The sequence below is a fragment of the Moschus berezovskii genome, chromosome 10 (assembly GCF_049115385.1).
Source record: "Moschus berezovskii isolate FMDL1 chromosome 10, NW_MosBer_1.0, whole genome shotgun sequence".
Lineage (NCBI taxonomy): Eukaryota > Metazoa > Chordata > Mammalia > Artiodactyla > Moschidae > Moschus > Moschus berezovskii.
This window is the reverse complement of record NC_142469.1, coordinates 81,458,111-81,474,615: the sequence shown is the minus strand read 5'-3', so window position 1 is coordinate 81,474,615 and position 16,505 is coordinate 81,458,111. Positions and strand designations below refer to the sequence as shown.

Below are 16,505 nucleotides of genomic sequence, written 5' to 3'. Positions count from 1 at the left end.
CAGTGCTGCAATGAACATTGGAGTACATGTGTCTCTTTCAATTCTGGTTTCCTCGGTGTGTATGCCCAGGAGTGCAATTGCTGTGTCATATGGCAGTTCTATTTCCAGTTTTGTAAGGAATCTCCACACTGTTCTCCATAGTCACTGTACTAGTTTGCATTCCCACCAACAGTGTAAGAGGGTTCCCTTTTCTCCACACCCTCTCCAGCATTTATTGTATGTAGACTTTTGGATAGCTATGCTGCCATTTTAACATTGAGATATATTTCATACTTTCCAAACAGTATGGATTCTTGAAAAACAAAGCTCACCTTCAGATGGTCTAATGTGCCATCAAATGCTACCTTGTTTTTTATCTCAAATGAGATTTCTAATTTGGCCATTCTGGCAGTATTTTCTTGTTTCTCAAGCTAGGTATTGGGGGGAAAAGGGATAAAAATATTCTGCTGTCCCTCAAAGGGTTAGTACTCAATACATGAAAAATTCTTGATAGAAGAATGAATAGTTAAGAACATTAGTACTGAAAGGGAAAACCTAATGGAATGATAAATAAAAGCCAAATTAAATTATCTTGGGAAAAAAAAAAAACTAAGTGTAACTCATTCCTGTCTTCATTTTTCTTTTTGGTTTCTCATTTTTGTCTTCTGAAGCCTACAAAGAAGACTTATGAATGTATAATTGAAGTTCCGACCCCTTCTCCTCCTTGCATATAGAATGAATTTCCTTAAAATTGGAAAGCTGATGGGAATCAAAGTTTAGTCCCCATCTCATATATAAATATCTCATGAATAAGAAAATAAAAAGTAATCACAACTTCTACAGGTTGAAGGCTGGCTGTGTCTGCCACAAGTGAGGGTTTTGAGCTATGAATCTGCATTTTTCACTGAATTCTCACAGCATTCCTGGCAAGACAGACAATACCAAAGCCATTTATCATTTCGCAAATGAAGTTGAGGCTCAGAAAAATTAAGGAACCTACCTAAATCACATTTGGTAAAAGCCAGAGGCAGGACTGAAACCTATAGATGTCTTACTGGAAATGTTATTTTCATCTACTCCATGCTGTCACTCATTAGCTATCCAAAGTATAAGCAATGTTATGATAAATAAAGAGTGAAAGTGTTTCTTGAAACCCTAAAACCAGATGTGTTTTAAGGGTAGAGATTAGGAAGATTTTCTTTCAACACAATCACGTGCCTGGGACAAAACAGGAGTGAAACTAAACTTAGCTCCTCTTCCCTCAGACAGAGTAGCTTAACTTGTACTAGAAAGTTTTATGCACCTGTGTCAGCTTGAAAGTCTCCTCACTGCAGGCTGACAGACAGTTCTGTGGGAAATACTGGCACACACCATTCGCTGCCCTGCTTTCCCCTCTATCCATTCCTCCTCCTATCCCTCCCTCTGTGCCCTAATCCTATTCAAGGCCACAGAAAATGGGATTAAAGGAACACAGCCAGCCAGCAAGAAATCCTTTCTAACCTTCTTTTTAATGCTAGGTGTTTTCTGAACACAGCATATAATCTTTATTAAGCACTGGATGCCCTTGTTATGGCTCCTTTTACACTGGGATTTATCCTCTCAGGAAATGGATAACAAAAGGGCAGAGGAGAAAGAGAGAATATAAATGGGATGACTGTGTTATGCCAGCTCTCGGCCTAAATGAAAAACAACCAAGCTTCCATGATTACATCAGGTAATACTGGCTGCTTCGAATCATGTGGTATGCAAATATGTGTATTTCTGAAAGACCAGATTTGTACTAGTCAGAGGACCCAATAAGACTTTAAAATAAGCATCATTTCATTCTAGTTGTTGACAGGACCCCAGGGTATCAAAGCCTGTTCAACATGGGCTCTAATATCAATATTTCTCAGCGATTCTATGAGGAAGCTTGCCACTTGAAATATGTATAGCTTTCTGAGGGGCATTCGAAATGAAGAGTCTGTGTTTTTCCTTTATTCCTACAACCATATCATTAACTTTTCTTCTCTTTCTCTTTTTCCTCCTTTTTCTCCTCTCCCTCAGATTTTATTAAACTCCTTGATACCATGTGGGCTTCCCTCATAGCTCAGTCAGTAAAAAATCTGCCTGCAGTGCAGGAGACCCGGAATCGATCCCTGGGTCTGGAAGATCACCTGAAGAAGGAAACGACAACCCACTCCAGTATCCTTATCTGGAAAATCCCACAGACAGAGAAGCCTGATGGGCTGCAGTCCATGGGGTCACAAAGAGTCGGGCACGACTGAGCAACTAACACTAACAAACCATGTAGTTAATATTCATCGATCGTAATTTGTACCATTGTTCTGTTTACTTACTATTTACCCCTCCATTCTTACACCTTCTCATAAATGAATATCTTCTTGAGTCTTTTGTTAGGCTCACTAAAAAAAAATCTTTCTAACTCATGTAAATGTTAAACTTTATTTCAGGGAGAAAATTTTTGTGACATCTAGCACAACTCTAAATATTTTCAGAATTCACTGCAAAAGCAGTTTTAACAAATCCAACAAGAAAGTGAGCCTTATTATGGAGTCATTAAGATACAACCTATTTTACCTCAAAAGAAAATCCAAGTTTTTGCTCACTTAGGACTTAAAACTAAGGCTCACATATTTTAAGTGGTTTGTTCTGAACTGACCAGGGAGTGATCTTATTAGGACATGAAAAGCCTCTTGTGTTTAATTCTCACTAGCAGATATCACTTCTTCTGGGACCAGTAACTCAGATCCAAATGGGGCCAAATCAGCTCAGCAGAATGATCTCAGAGCCTTTGCTGTCCTTAATGCTGCAAATCTAAGAGATCGCCAATCCTAGAATCAAACTGGCTGCGATAAGCACCCTGTAGGATGCTGGGGCCATCGCAGGGCTGAAGCTACCCTATCCTGTCATGATTAAGAAAGAGTGCACAATCTGGAATTCTAACTGTACCACTTACAAGCTGTCAACTAACTCCTTTGTTCCTGTATTCTCATTTGTAAATGGGCAAAAACTATACCTACTGGGACTTCCCTGGTGGTCCAGTGACTAAAACTCTGCTCTCCCAATACAGGGGGCCTGGGTTTGATCCCTGGTCAGGGAACTAGATCCCACATGCTGTAACTAAGTTCAAATGCCACAACTAAAGATCCCACTAGCCGCAGGGCAGATGGAAGATGCTGAGTGCTGCAACTAAGACCCGGCACAGTCAAATAAATTAATTTTTAAAAATCACTTCATGGGAAACAAGGTAATAATATCTGAACTTGGATATTCTGGTCAGACTAGACATTTCAATTCATAAGGGTTAAAAGGCCCATGAAGTATTAACAAAACAAAACCAAAAACTTACTTCCTAGAGTGAATAGGACTAAGTGAAATGAGATGTGGGAAGCATTTATAGTAGCACTTGACATAAATATTGGCTATTATTATTTTTTCTATGAATATTACTATTAGGGCTTCTCTGGTGGCTCAGTGGTAAAGAATCCACCTGCCAATGCAGGAGATGTGAGTTCGATCCTTAGTCCGAAAAATTTCATGCAAAGATAGGCACAGTAAAGGACAAAAATGGTAAGGACCTAAAAGAAGCAGAAGAGGTTAAGAAGAGGTGGCAAGAATACAGAAAAGAACTGTAAAAAAAGCTCTTAGTGACCCAGATAACCACAATGGTGTCGTCACTCTCCTAGAACCAGATACCCTGAAGTGTGATGTCAAGTGGGCCTTAGGAAGCATTGCTGCAAACAAAGTTACTGGAGGTGATGGAATTCCAGCTGAGCTATTTCAAATCCTTAAAGATGATGCTGTGAAAGTGCTGCACTCAACATGCCAGGAAATTTGGAAAACTCAGCAGAGGCCACAGGACTGGAAATGGTCAGTTTTCATTCCAATTCCAAAGAAAGGCAATGTCAAAGAATGTTCAAATTACTATACAGTTGCACTAATTTCACAGGCTAGCAAGATCATGCTCAAAATCCTCCAAGCTAGGCCTCAACAGTACTTGAACTGACAAGTTCCAGATATAAAATCTGGATTTAGGAAAGGCAGAGGAACCAATCATCAAATTACTGACATCTGTTGAATCATAGAAAAGGCAAGGGAATTCCAAAAAATGTCTACTTCTGCTTCACTGACTGCTAAAACCTTTGACAGTGTGGATCACAACAAACTGTGGAATATTCTTAAAGACATGGGAATACCAGACCACCTTACCTGACTCCTGAGAAAACTGTATGCAAGACAAGAAGCAAGTTAGTACTGGACATGGAATAGATTGGTTCAAAATTGGGAAAGGAGTACCAAGGCTGTATATTATTATCCTGCTTATTTAAATTATATGTATAGTACATCATACGAAATGCTGGGCTAGATGACTCACAAACTGGAATCAAGAATGCTGGGAGAAATATCACCAAGCCCAGATATGCAGATGATACCACTTTAATGGCAGAAAGTGAAAAGAGTCTCTTGATGAAGGTGAAAGAGGACAGTGAAAAAGCTGGTTTAAAACTCAACATTCAAAAAACTAAGATCACAGCATCCAGTCCCATCACTTCATGGCAAATAGATGGGGAAACAATGGAAACAGTGACAGATTTCATTTTCCTGGGCTCCAAAACCACTACGGATGGTGACTGCAGCCACAAAATTAAAAGACACCTTCTCCTTGGAAGAAAAGCTATGACAAACAATACAGCAACAGTGTATTGAGAAGCAGAGACATCACTTTGCCAACAAAGGTCCATATAGTCAAAGTTATGGTTTTTCCAGTAGTCACGTATGGATATGAGAGTTGGACCATAAAGAAGGCTGAGCGCCAAAGAACTGATGTTTTTGAACTGTGGTGCCAAAGAAGACTGTTGCAGTCCCTTGGCAGCAAGAGATCAAACCAGTCAATCCTAAAGGAAATCAACCATGAATATTCATTGGAAGGACTGATGAAGCTTCAATACTTTGGTCACCTGTTGCGAAGAACTGACTCATTGGAAAAGATTCTGATGCTGGGAAAGATTGAGGGCAGGAGGGGAAGGGGGCTACAGAGGATGAGATGTTTGGATGGCATTCTGACTCAGTGGACATGAGTTTGAGCAAACTCAGAGAGATAGTAAGGGATAGGGAAGCCTGGTGTGCTCAGTTCATGGGGTCACAGAGAGTTAGACACGACTTAGGGACTGAACAAAGAACAACAACTGCAGTATCAACTTCAGCAATAAATCAAATGTCCATTTTGTCTCTTGGCCTGGTTTTTCAGATCTCTGTCGTGCCCCATAGTCAATTTGTTTATCCTTGAGCCCAATCCGCATGGTTATGATATTCAGGGAGAGCAAGTCCTCTTTTGTCCTTCATCAAGTAGGAAGACTTTTGCATTTCTGAAGCAACTGCAGAACCAATTTCATTTTTAAAAATCTGTGGGAATTTTGTTTGGGTTTGCATTGAATCTGGAGATGAACTTGGGGAGAACTGATATATAATATCAAGATCTCTGATCCACAAAAGTGAGATATATGCTTCCTTCATTGAAGTCTTCTTTAATAATTTCTCCCAATAATATTTTAGATTTTTCTAATTAGAGGTCTTGTACATTTTCTTTAGAGTTATTTATAGGTATTTTATTTTCTTGGTATTATAACTGGTTTCTTCTTAAAGTTTTATTTTCTAATCATTCAGTTCAGTTCAGTTCAGTCGCTCAGTCGTGTCCGACTCTCCGCGACCCCATGAATCACAGCACGCTAGGACTCCCTGTCCATCACCAACTCCCAGAGTTCACTCAAACTCATGTCCACAGAGTCGGTGATGCCATCCAGCCATCTCATTCTCTGTCATCCCCATCTCCTCCCACCCCCAATCCTTCCCAGCATCAGAGTCTTTTCCAGTGAGTCAACTCGTCGCATGAGGTGGCCAAAGTATTGCAGTTTCAGCTTTAGCATCAGTCCTTCCAATGAACACCCAGGGTTGATCTCCCTCAGAATGGACTGCTTGGATCTCCTTGCAGTCCAAGGGACTCTCAAGAGTCTTCTCCAGCACCACAGTTCAAAAGCATCAATTCTTCGGTGATCAGCTTTCTTCACTGTCCAACTCTCACATCCATACATGACCACTGGAAAAACCATAGCCTTGACTAGACGGACCTTGGTTGGCAAAGTAATGTCTCTGCTTTTTAATATACTATCTAGGTTGGTCATAACTTTCCTTCCAAGGAGTAAGCGTCTTTTAATTTCCTGGCTGCAATCAGCATCTGCAGTGATTTTGGAGCCCCCCCCCAAAAAAAGTCTGACACTGTTTCCACTGTTTTCCCATGTATTTCCCATGAAGTGATGGGACCAGATGCCATGATCTTCATTTTCTGAATGTTGAGCTTCAAGCCAACCTTTTCACTCTCCTCTTTCACTTTCATCAAGAGGCTTTTGAGTTCCTCTTCACTTTCTGCCATAAGGGTGGTGTCATCTGCATATCTGAGGTTATTGATATTTCTCCCTGCAGTCTTGATTCCAGCTTGTGCTTCTTCCAGCCCAGTGTTCCTCATGATGTACTCTGCATATAAGTTAAATAAGCAAGGTGACAATATACAGCCTTGACGTACTCCTTTTCCTATTTGGAACCAGTCTGTTGTTCCATGTCCAGTTCTGACTGTTGCTTCCTGACCTGCATACAGGTTTCTCAAGAGGCAGGTCAGGTGGTCTGATATTCCCATCTCTTTCAGAATTTTCCACAGTTAATTGTGATCCACAGAGTCAAAGGCTTTGGCATAGTCAATGAAGCAGAAATAGATGTTTTTCTGGAATTCTCTTGCTTTCTCCATGATCCAGTGGATGTTGGCAATTTGATCTCTGGTGCCTCTGCCTTTTCTAAAACCTGCTTGAACATCTGGGAGTTCACGGTTCACAAATTGCTGAAGCCTGGCTTGGAGAATTTTGAGCATGATCTTACTAGCGTGTGAGATGAGTGCAATTGTGCGGTAGTTTGAGCATTTTTGTCATTGCCTTTCTTTGGGATTGGAATGAAGACTGACCTTTTCCAGTCCTGTGGCCACTGCTGAGTTTTCCAAATTTGATGGCATATTGAGTGCAGCACTTTCACAGCATCATCTTTCAAGATTTGAAATAGCTCAACTGGAATTCCATCACCTCCACTAGCTTTGTTTATAGTGATGCTTTCTAAGGCCCACTTGACTTCACATTCCAAGATGTCTGGCTCTAGGTCAGTGATCACGTTATCATGATGATCTTGGTGTGAAGATCTTTTTTGTACAGTTCTTCTGTGTATTCTTGCCACCTCTTCTTAATATCTTCTGCTTCTGTTAGGTCCATACCATTTCTGTCCTTTATTGAGCCCATCTTTGCATGAAATGTTCCCTTGGAATCTCTAATTTTCTTGAAGAGATCTCTTGTTTTTCCTATTCTGTTGTTTTCTTCTATTTCTTTGCATTGATCACTGAGGAAGACTTTCTTATCTCTCCTTGCTATTCTTTGGAACTCTGCATTCAGATGCTTATATCTTTCCTTTTCTCCTTTGCTTTTTGCTTCTCTTCTTTTCACAGCTATTTGTAAGGCCTCCTCAGACAACCATTTTGCTTTTTTGCATTTCTTTTCTATGGGGATGGTCTTGGTCCCTGTCTCCTGTACAATGTCACGAACCTCCATCCAGAGTTCATCAGGCACTCTATCTATCAGATCTAGTCCCTTAAATCTATTTCTCACTTCCACTGTATAATCATAAGGTATTTGATTTAGGTCATATCTGAATGGTCTGGTGGTTTTCCCTACTTTCTTCAGTTTAAGTCTGAATTTGGCAATAAGGAGTTCATGATCCGAGCCACAGTCAGCTCCTGGTCTTGTTTTCGCTAACTGTATAGAGCTTCTCCATCTTTGGCTGCAAAGAATATAATCAATCTGATTTCGGTGTTGACCATCTGGTGATGTCCATGTGTAGAGTCTTCTCTTGTGTTGTTGGAAGAGGGTGTTTGCTATGACCAGTGCGTTCTCTTGGCAAAACTCTATTAGCCTTTGCCCTGCTTCATTCCGTGCTCCAAGGCCAAATTTGCCTGTTACTCCAGGTGTTTCTTGACTTCCTACTTTTGCATTCCAGTCCCCTATAATGAAAAGGACATCTTTTTTGGGTGTTAGTTCTAAAAGGTCTTGTAGGTCTTCATAGAACCATTCAACTTCGGCTTCTTCAGCGTTACTAGTTGGGGCATAGGCCTGGATTACTGTAATACAGAATGGTTTGCCTTGGAAACTAACAGAAATCATTCTTTTTTTTTTTTTTTTTACTCTTTTTATTCTGCTCATTAATTATTTAGATGAGGAATATGAGAGAAAGGGGGTGCTACCACAAGGTTCCAGAGAACCAGGAGCACAAGTCAGTTTATTCTATCTTCTGTTTGAGGCAGGGTTTCTAAGACCCAGATGAAAGGAGAGAAAGTAGCTATGGACTCAATTTGCTTCCGGACCTCTTCCAGAGCCTTTCTGTCCAGTTGTTGCTGACGAATGATGACAAGGAAAGCAAAGACCAAGGCCAGACCTATGATAGCCCCTTCAAATTTCCAGAATAAGCGTTCCATCAGAGCTGAGCAGCAGCTTTTGAACTCACTCCTCTTAGATGAGCTGAATGTTATTTTCTCCACATATCCTGTGGAACCACACTCAGGGGTGGTTTTAGCCTGGAAATTAGAACATGGAGCACACTCTTCTGCCACCACAAACTCTTCCACCAGCCAGCACGGCAAATTTGAGGTGCTCACTGACTGCTTCTCTTCCCGCACGGGAGCCTCTGCTTGGCAGAGCCTTAAAGTGAAAGCTCAGAGCAACCAGCAGAGGTGGTGGCCCTGGGGGAGGCCACGCCTCCCCGCGCCTGCTGGCATGGAGTGCTGTGTCGCACGCACCTCTCGGGACAGAGGGACCTGCCTGACTGGCCTCCTGCCTCGGTCGGAAGGCAGAGTCCGCGCTTACACGGCAGTCCTCCGAGAGGTTCCAACTGAGCGCTGTGAAATGCTGGAGTTGCCTATCAGATTAAAGGCTCTGTCAGTACGCCCCCATGGCCAAGGCGAGAAAAGGCAACACGCATTTGTTGGGTAGGACCGTAAATTTCCTTCTTTGACTGGTAAGGTCCAGAGGAAACGCTGAGGAGGCCTACGGCCCTAGCAGCCCTCGGCTCCGCTTCCGCTCCTGGCGTGGCCATGTTGCGTGCGGAGGATCCTGGGCCCATTCTGTCGTTTTTAAGATTGCATCCAAGTACTGCATTTCGGACTCTTTAGTTGACCATGATGGCTACTCCATTTCTTCTAAGGGAGTCCTGCCCACAGTAGTAGATATAATGGTCATCTGAGTTAAATTCACCCAATCCAGTCCATTTTAGTTCACTGATTCCTAGAATGTCTATGTTCACTCTTGCCATCTCCTGTTTGACCATTTCCAATTTGCCTTGATTCATGGACCTAACATTCCAGGTTCCTATGCAATATTGCTCTTTACAGCATCGGACCTTGCTTCTATCACCAGTCGCATCCACAACTGGGTACTTGTTTCGCTTTGGCTCCATCCCTTCATTCCTTCTAGAGTTATTTCTCTACTGATCTCCAGTAGCATACTGGGCACCTACTGACCTGGGGAATTCCTCATTCAGTATCCTATCATTTTGCCCTTTAGTTGCTTGTAAATAGCTTTATAAATGATTTTTTAAAAATTTACCTTGTATCAGCAATCTAACTCTTGCTAGTTTACTAAATCTACAGTATCAAATAGAAGCAGAATTATACATCATTCTTTATTACCACCCTTATTAAGTACCATTAATTCATGATAAAAACTTCAGTAAACTTAGTATGAAAGAATTTCCTTTATATGATGGCCTATTTACAACAATATATGTAGCAAACATTATTAAGTGTGAAATGTTGAAAGCATAGGCTCTGAGGTCAGGAACAAGCAGAGGATGCCTCCTACCTCTGCTACTATTTGACTTTGTATCGGACATCCTAGCCAGTGCACATGTCAAGAAAAAGAACAAGAATCTATAACACTGAAAAGAATAAGTAAAACTCATTCTTCAGATTATTTGATTGTATAGAAAAAAATTCAATTTATGAAACTCCAATACTTTGGCCACCTCATGCGAAGAGTTGACTCACTGGAAAAGACCCTGATGCTGGGAGGGATTGGGGGCAGGAGGAGAAGGGGACGACAGAGGATGAGATGGCTGGATGGCATCATCGAGTCATGGACATGAGTTTGGGTAAACTCCGGGGATTGGTGATGGACAGGGAGGCCTGGCGTGCTGTGATTCATGGGGTCGCGGAGAGTCGGACACGACTGAGCGACTGAACTGAAGAGGTTAGTGAGATTGTTGATACAGGTAAATTTAAAAAAAATCATTTGTAAAGCCATTTACAAGCAACTAATGATTAGAAAATAAAATTTTAAGAAGAAACAAGTTGTAATACCAAGAAATATCAAATACCTAAAAATAACTCTAAAGAAAGAATTATAAAGCAAAATATGCCTGTCTAACCAACAGCCCTGTTATAGCTCCAAATTTCCAGCAGGTGGTAGCAGTGAGCCACCAAAAAGATTTTAGCCTACGATTTCCTGCTTCCTTCCAAAACCTATTAGCAGTTGAACTGAGCAGAGAAGTTGGCCTATTTGGCTATTTTATCCCTATTCACTTGTTTAACTGCTAGCATTACCAGGCAGAAATAATTTTCACTAAGGCAGCGTTGCATAACGGTTGCTGCTTCCCTGGTTGGATCTTACTGGGTTTCAGTATTTGGTACACTCAATCCATGTCAATATAAAAGTACCTTAAGGGGGCTCTTTTGCTTGGAATAATGAGACTAGGATTCATATAAACTGATTGAACTCACATCTGTTGACTCATTCTAGTATGAAAGTGTGTTGCTACACACTTAGTCTGTTCAGCCTGCCATAGCAACATGGCATTGGCTAGATGGCTTAATCAACAGAAGATTTATTTTCTTACAGTTCCGGAAGCTGGAAAGTTTAAGATCAATGTGTCTGGTATTCGGTTCCTGGGAGAGCTCTCTTTGTCACTTGCAGATAGATACCTGTTCCTATGTCCTCCCACAGCAAAGGAGAGTGTTCTCCAGTGTCTTCTCATAAGGACACTAATCCCCCCACAAGCTTCTTTCTTATCACCTCATCTAACCCAGCCTCAAATACAGTCACATTGAGGGTGAAAGCTTCAACATGGGAACTCAGAGGGGATACAAACATTTAGCCCACCGATGTGCTGTGCTAAGTTGCTTTAGTCGTGTCCACCTCTTTGCCAACCCTATGGGCCATAGCCTGCCAGGATCCTCTGTCCATGGGGTTCTTGAGGCAAGAATACTGGAATGGGTTGTCATACCCTTCTCCAGGGAATCTGCCCTGGAAGGATCGAACCAGAGTCTTTTACACCTTCTGCACAGGCAGGTGGGTTATTTACTAATAACACCATCTGGAAAGCCCCTTAGTCCATGACAACTAACTGTAAAAGATGTATAGTGGGTCTCAGGAAGGAGCTGGTAAAAGTTCTCAGCCTGAATGAATAGAATTGACACATTTCTGGTCAAGTCTGGATTCGATTCTTCACTGATCCTCTCCTGTGAATCTGAGCCTATTTTTGTCCTATCCCATCTGTCCCAAAACTGGAGGACTCCTTTATGAAGGCCCTTATTATCAAAATCTATCTTCTTGCTGCCTACTCTTGAAATCCTTTTTAAAACAGAATTTTAATCACATGAAGACTAAATGGGCTTATTTGGTCCACTAAACTCTGAAAAATCCAAGCCACCTAATTTTCTTAGTGTTCTGGGACAATAAATTTTCACAGTTTTTGTTTTGTTTTACTTATCTTTTTTAGTTGAAGTATAGTGATTAACTGGAGAAGAAAATGGCAACCCACTCCAGTATTCCTGCCAGGATAATCTCATGGACAGAAAAGATGGGCAGGCTATAGTCCATGGGATAGCAGAGAGTTGGACATGACATACCAACTGAATAATAGCATAGTGATTTGTAATGTTGTGTTAGTTTCATGTGTGCAAAGCAGTTCAGTTATATGTATTTTTCCAGATATTTTCCACTACAGGCTATTACAAGATAATATAGTTTCCTGTGCTATACAGTAAACCCTCGTTGTTCACTTATTTTATGTATAGCAGTGTGTATCTAATTCCATACTTAGTTTTTCCCTCACCACCTCCACTACCCATTGGAAAACAAACTTATGGTTACCAATGTTTGTTTTTAAGTAAATAAATCTGTATATTTTAGATTCCATATACAAGTGATATATTTGTCTGACATAGTTCACTTAGTATGATATTCTTTAGATCCTTGCTTCTGCAAATGACATTACTTCTTTCTTTTTTATGGAAAGAATATGACTAATATTCCATTAGTCTAATGGACTAATATGACTAATATTCCATTGAAAAAAATCTGTAAAAATGTATTGTCCCAGAACACTAAGAAAAGTGGATGGCTTGGATTTTGCAGAGTTTCATGGACTAAACAAACCCACTTAGTCACTGTGTGATTAAAATTCTGTTTTAAAAGGGAAGTTTGAGAGTAGGCAGAAGGAAGATAGATTTTGATAATAAGGGCCTTCATAAAGGAGTCCTTCAGTTTTGGGAATGATGGAACAGGACAAAAGATGCAAGAGACATGGGTTCAATCCCTGGGTTGGGACGATCCCCTGGAGTAGGAAATGGCAAGCTACTCTGGTATTCTCGCCTGGAACTTCCATGGACAGAGGAACCTGGCTGACTGAGTCCAGGGGATTGCAAAGAGTTGGACGTGATTGAGTATATACACACTCATTTCCTTCATCCATTCACTTAAAAAATATTTTGTTTATTTGATTGTTCTGGGTCTTAGTTGTGGCATGTAGGATCTAGATCCCTGACCAGGGATTAAACCTAGGTCTCCTACATTGGGAACACGGAGTCTTAGCCACTGGACCCCAGGGAAGTCCCTATTCATTCACTGTTGATGGACAGTTCGGTTGCCTCCGTGTCTCAGCTATTTGAAAACAGTGCTGCTATTACCACTGGGGTGTTTTTATCTTTTTGAATTAGAGTTTGTCTTTTCTGGCTATATGCCCAGGAGTGGGATTGCTGGATCATATGGTCGTTCTATTTTTAAGGAACCTTCATATTGTTCTCCATAGTGACTACACCAATTTACATTCCCACCAACAGGTAATAGGATGGTTCCCTTTTCTCCACACCCTCTCCAGCATTTATTATTTGTAGACATTTTGATGATAGCCATTCTGACCCGCATGAGGTGATACCTTGTAGTTTTGATTTGCATTTCCCTAAAGCAGAGACATTACTTTGCCAACAAAGGTCCGTCTAGTCAAGGCTATGGTTTTTCCAATGGTCATGTATGGATGTGAGAGTTGGACTGTGAAGAAAGCTGATCGCCGAAGAATTGATGCTTTTGAACTGTGGTGCTGGAGAAGACTCTTGAGAGTCCCTTGGACTGCAAGGAGATCCAACCAGTCCATTCTAGAGGAGATCAATGCTGGGTGTTCATTGGAAGGACTGATGCTAAAACTGAAACTCCAATACTTTGGCCACCTCATGCGATGAGTTGACTCACTGGAAAATACTCTGATGCTGGGAGGGATTGGGAGCGGGAGGAGAAGGGGACGACAGAGAATGAGATGGATGGATGGCATCACCAACTCGATGGACATGAGTTTGAGTGAACTCCAGGAGTTGGTGATGGACAGGGAGGCCTGGCGTGCTCTGATTCATGGGGTCACGAAGAGTTGGACACGACTGAGCAACTGAACTGAACTGAACTGAATAACTAGGGATGATGAGCATCTTTTACATGTGCCTGTTGGCCATTTGTGTGTCTTTGGAGAAATATCTGTTTAGATCTTTTGCCCATTTTTTGGCTGACTTGTCTTCATTATTGAGTTGTCTGAGCTGTTTGTATATATCGGAGTTAATCCCTTTTCATTTACATCATTTGCAAATATATTCTCCCATTCCAGACTGTCTTCTCACTCAACAATGCCCACTTTCACCACTTCTTTTCAACATAGAATTGGAAGTCTTAGCCACAGCAATCAAACAAAGAGAAGATAAAAGGTATCCAAATTGGAATGGAAGAGGTAAACATCATTATATACAGATAACATAATGTCATCATGTACAGATGAAATAATATTCTATGTAGAAAACCTTAAAGACTCTACACAAAATTTTAGAATAAATGAATTCAGCAAGGTGGCAGGATACAAAATATACTATTTCTTGCTTATCAAATTGGAAAAAGTGTAACATACTCTTTGGGCAAAACTTTGGGGAAATGGGCACTCTTACATTGCCTGTGGCTTTTCAAATTTGTACAGTTCTCTTAAAGGGCATTTTGGTAATATTTAATAAAACTACAATTGCATTTACTTTTTGACCCAGCATTTACCTTTTTTCCTCTGGCTTCAGTGGTTTTTGATGAGAAGTCAGCTGTTATTTGTGTAATTGTTCACCTTTAGGTAGTGTATTTTTCTCTGGTTGCTTTCAAGATTTCCCTTTGTTTTTTAACAGTTTGGATTATGATGCATCTGTGTGGGTTTTTGTTTATAGTTATTGAATCTTTTTGTGTATCTGAGTTTCTTTGATCTGTGGGCTGATTATTTTATCAGTTCTAAAGAATGCAAATACTTATTTTACTCCCTTCTTTTTCTGTTTGTTTACTGTAATTTCTATTGACTTGTCAAGTTTACCAATTCCTTCCTTAGCTGTATTCAGTCTACTGATAAACCTATAGAAGTATTCTTCATCTCTGAGACCATTTTTTATTTCTAACCTTTTCCTTTGGTTCTTTGTTATAGTTTCCATGTCTCTGCTAAAATCCACCATTTACTCATATTGTCCACCTAGCCAACTAGACTCATTAACATATTTGTCGATTTTTTTTTTTTTTGAAGAGTCCCTAACTGGTAATTTCAATAGCTCTGTCATACCTGCATTTGATTTTATTAACTTTTTGTTTCTTGACAAGGCCATGCTTCCTTGCATGCCTTGTACTTTTGGTGGAATGCAGTATATAGCATGTTTAAAAATTGAAGGGGCTGAAATAAATTTTATGTCCAGCAAGGGGCATATCGTTTTTTCCATCAGGATGTTAGCCTTGAAGTTTGAGTGAATCTGATCGGTAGTTGAGCTGGGCCTGGCCTCTATGGTTAGATTCAGCTCACCACAGATTAAGTTATTTGAAAATGGAAGTGTTAGCTGCTCAGTCTTGTGAAACTCTTTATGACCCCGTGGACTATAGGCCACCAGGCTCTTCTCTCCATGGAATTCTCTAGGCAAGAATACTGGGAGCGGGTTGCCATGCCCTCCTCCAGGGGATCTTCCCGATCTGGGGATTGAAACCCTTATCTCCTGCATTGCAGGTAGATTCTTTACCGAGTTATTCAAGGGTTGCATCAAAACATCATCTCTGATATACTTGGAAACTGTATGCCTGAAGAGCTTATTTTAGCTCTCCTGATCTCCCTCTGCAGCAGGCCCCATGTTTTACCTCGGGGTTGGGGAGTCCTCTCATGCAGTTGCTTCTCCCCCAGCTGAAAACTATGAAAAGCAGCACAAGGCCGAGAGCACCTGTGAATTTGTTATCCTCTGGTTTGGCCCTCAGATTTCAGCAGGCCCCACAGACGTGTGCCTCAGCTGGTGTATCCTTTAGCTCTCCTGCTTTGTCCCCAGTCTCTCACAAGTACTCCATGAAAGTCTATGGAAGAGAGTTGTCTCTCCCAGGGATTTTAAGGGCCTGTGTCAGGGGCTTCCCTAGTGGCTCAGTGGTACAGAATCCACCTACCAATGCAGGAGACAAGGGTTCGATTCCTGGTTCAGGAAGATCCCACATGCCACGGAGCAACTACGCCTGTGTGCCACAATTATTCAGCCTGTGCTGTAGAGCCTGGGAGCTGCAACTACTGAGCTCACACACCCTAAACCCTGTGCTCCACAAGGGAAGCCACTGCCAGGAGAAGCTGGCACACCACAATGAAGAGTAGCCTCTGCTTGCCGCAACTAGAGAAAAGCCTGAGCAACAATGAAGACCCAGCACGGCCAAAAATAAGCAGATAAAAAATTTTTAAAAGGGGCCACGTCAGCTAAATTTCATTACAAGCTCAGTTGTTCAGTTGTTGTCTCCTTACCTGCATCTGTGGATGTTTCCTCTAAATATTTTGTAGTTTATGCAGCTTCTTATTGGTAGGATGGGAACAATGTGTTTTTATTAACAGTTTTTTGTTCTTTTTAATATGCCTACTGGTGTATTTTAAATTACATGTATGCCATTCATTTTATTTCTATTGGCCAGAACTATTCTATTTATGAGCTTCCCTGGTGGCTCAGTGGTAAAGAATCCGCCTGCAATGCAGTAGATATGGGTTCAACCTCTGGAATGGGAAGATCTCTGGGGGAAGGAAATGGCAACCCACTCCAGTATTCTTGCCTGGGAAATCCCATAGACAGAGGAGCCTGGTGGGCTACAGTCCATGGGGTC

General features: G+C 41.2%; 1 pseudogene; it reads right to left on the bottom strand.

The window, feature by feature from the left end:
* Positions 1 to 8,338: 8,338 nt before the first annotated feature.
* LOC148776345 (protein JTB pseudogene) lies at positions 8,339 to 8,839 on the bottom strand (annotated as a pseudogene).
* Between the last annotated feature and the right edge of the window lie 7,666 nt (positions 8,840 to 16,505).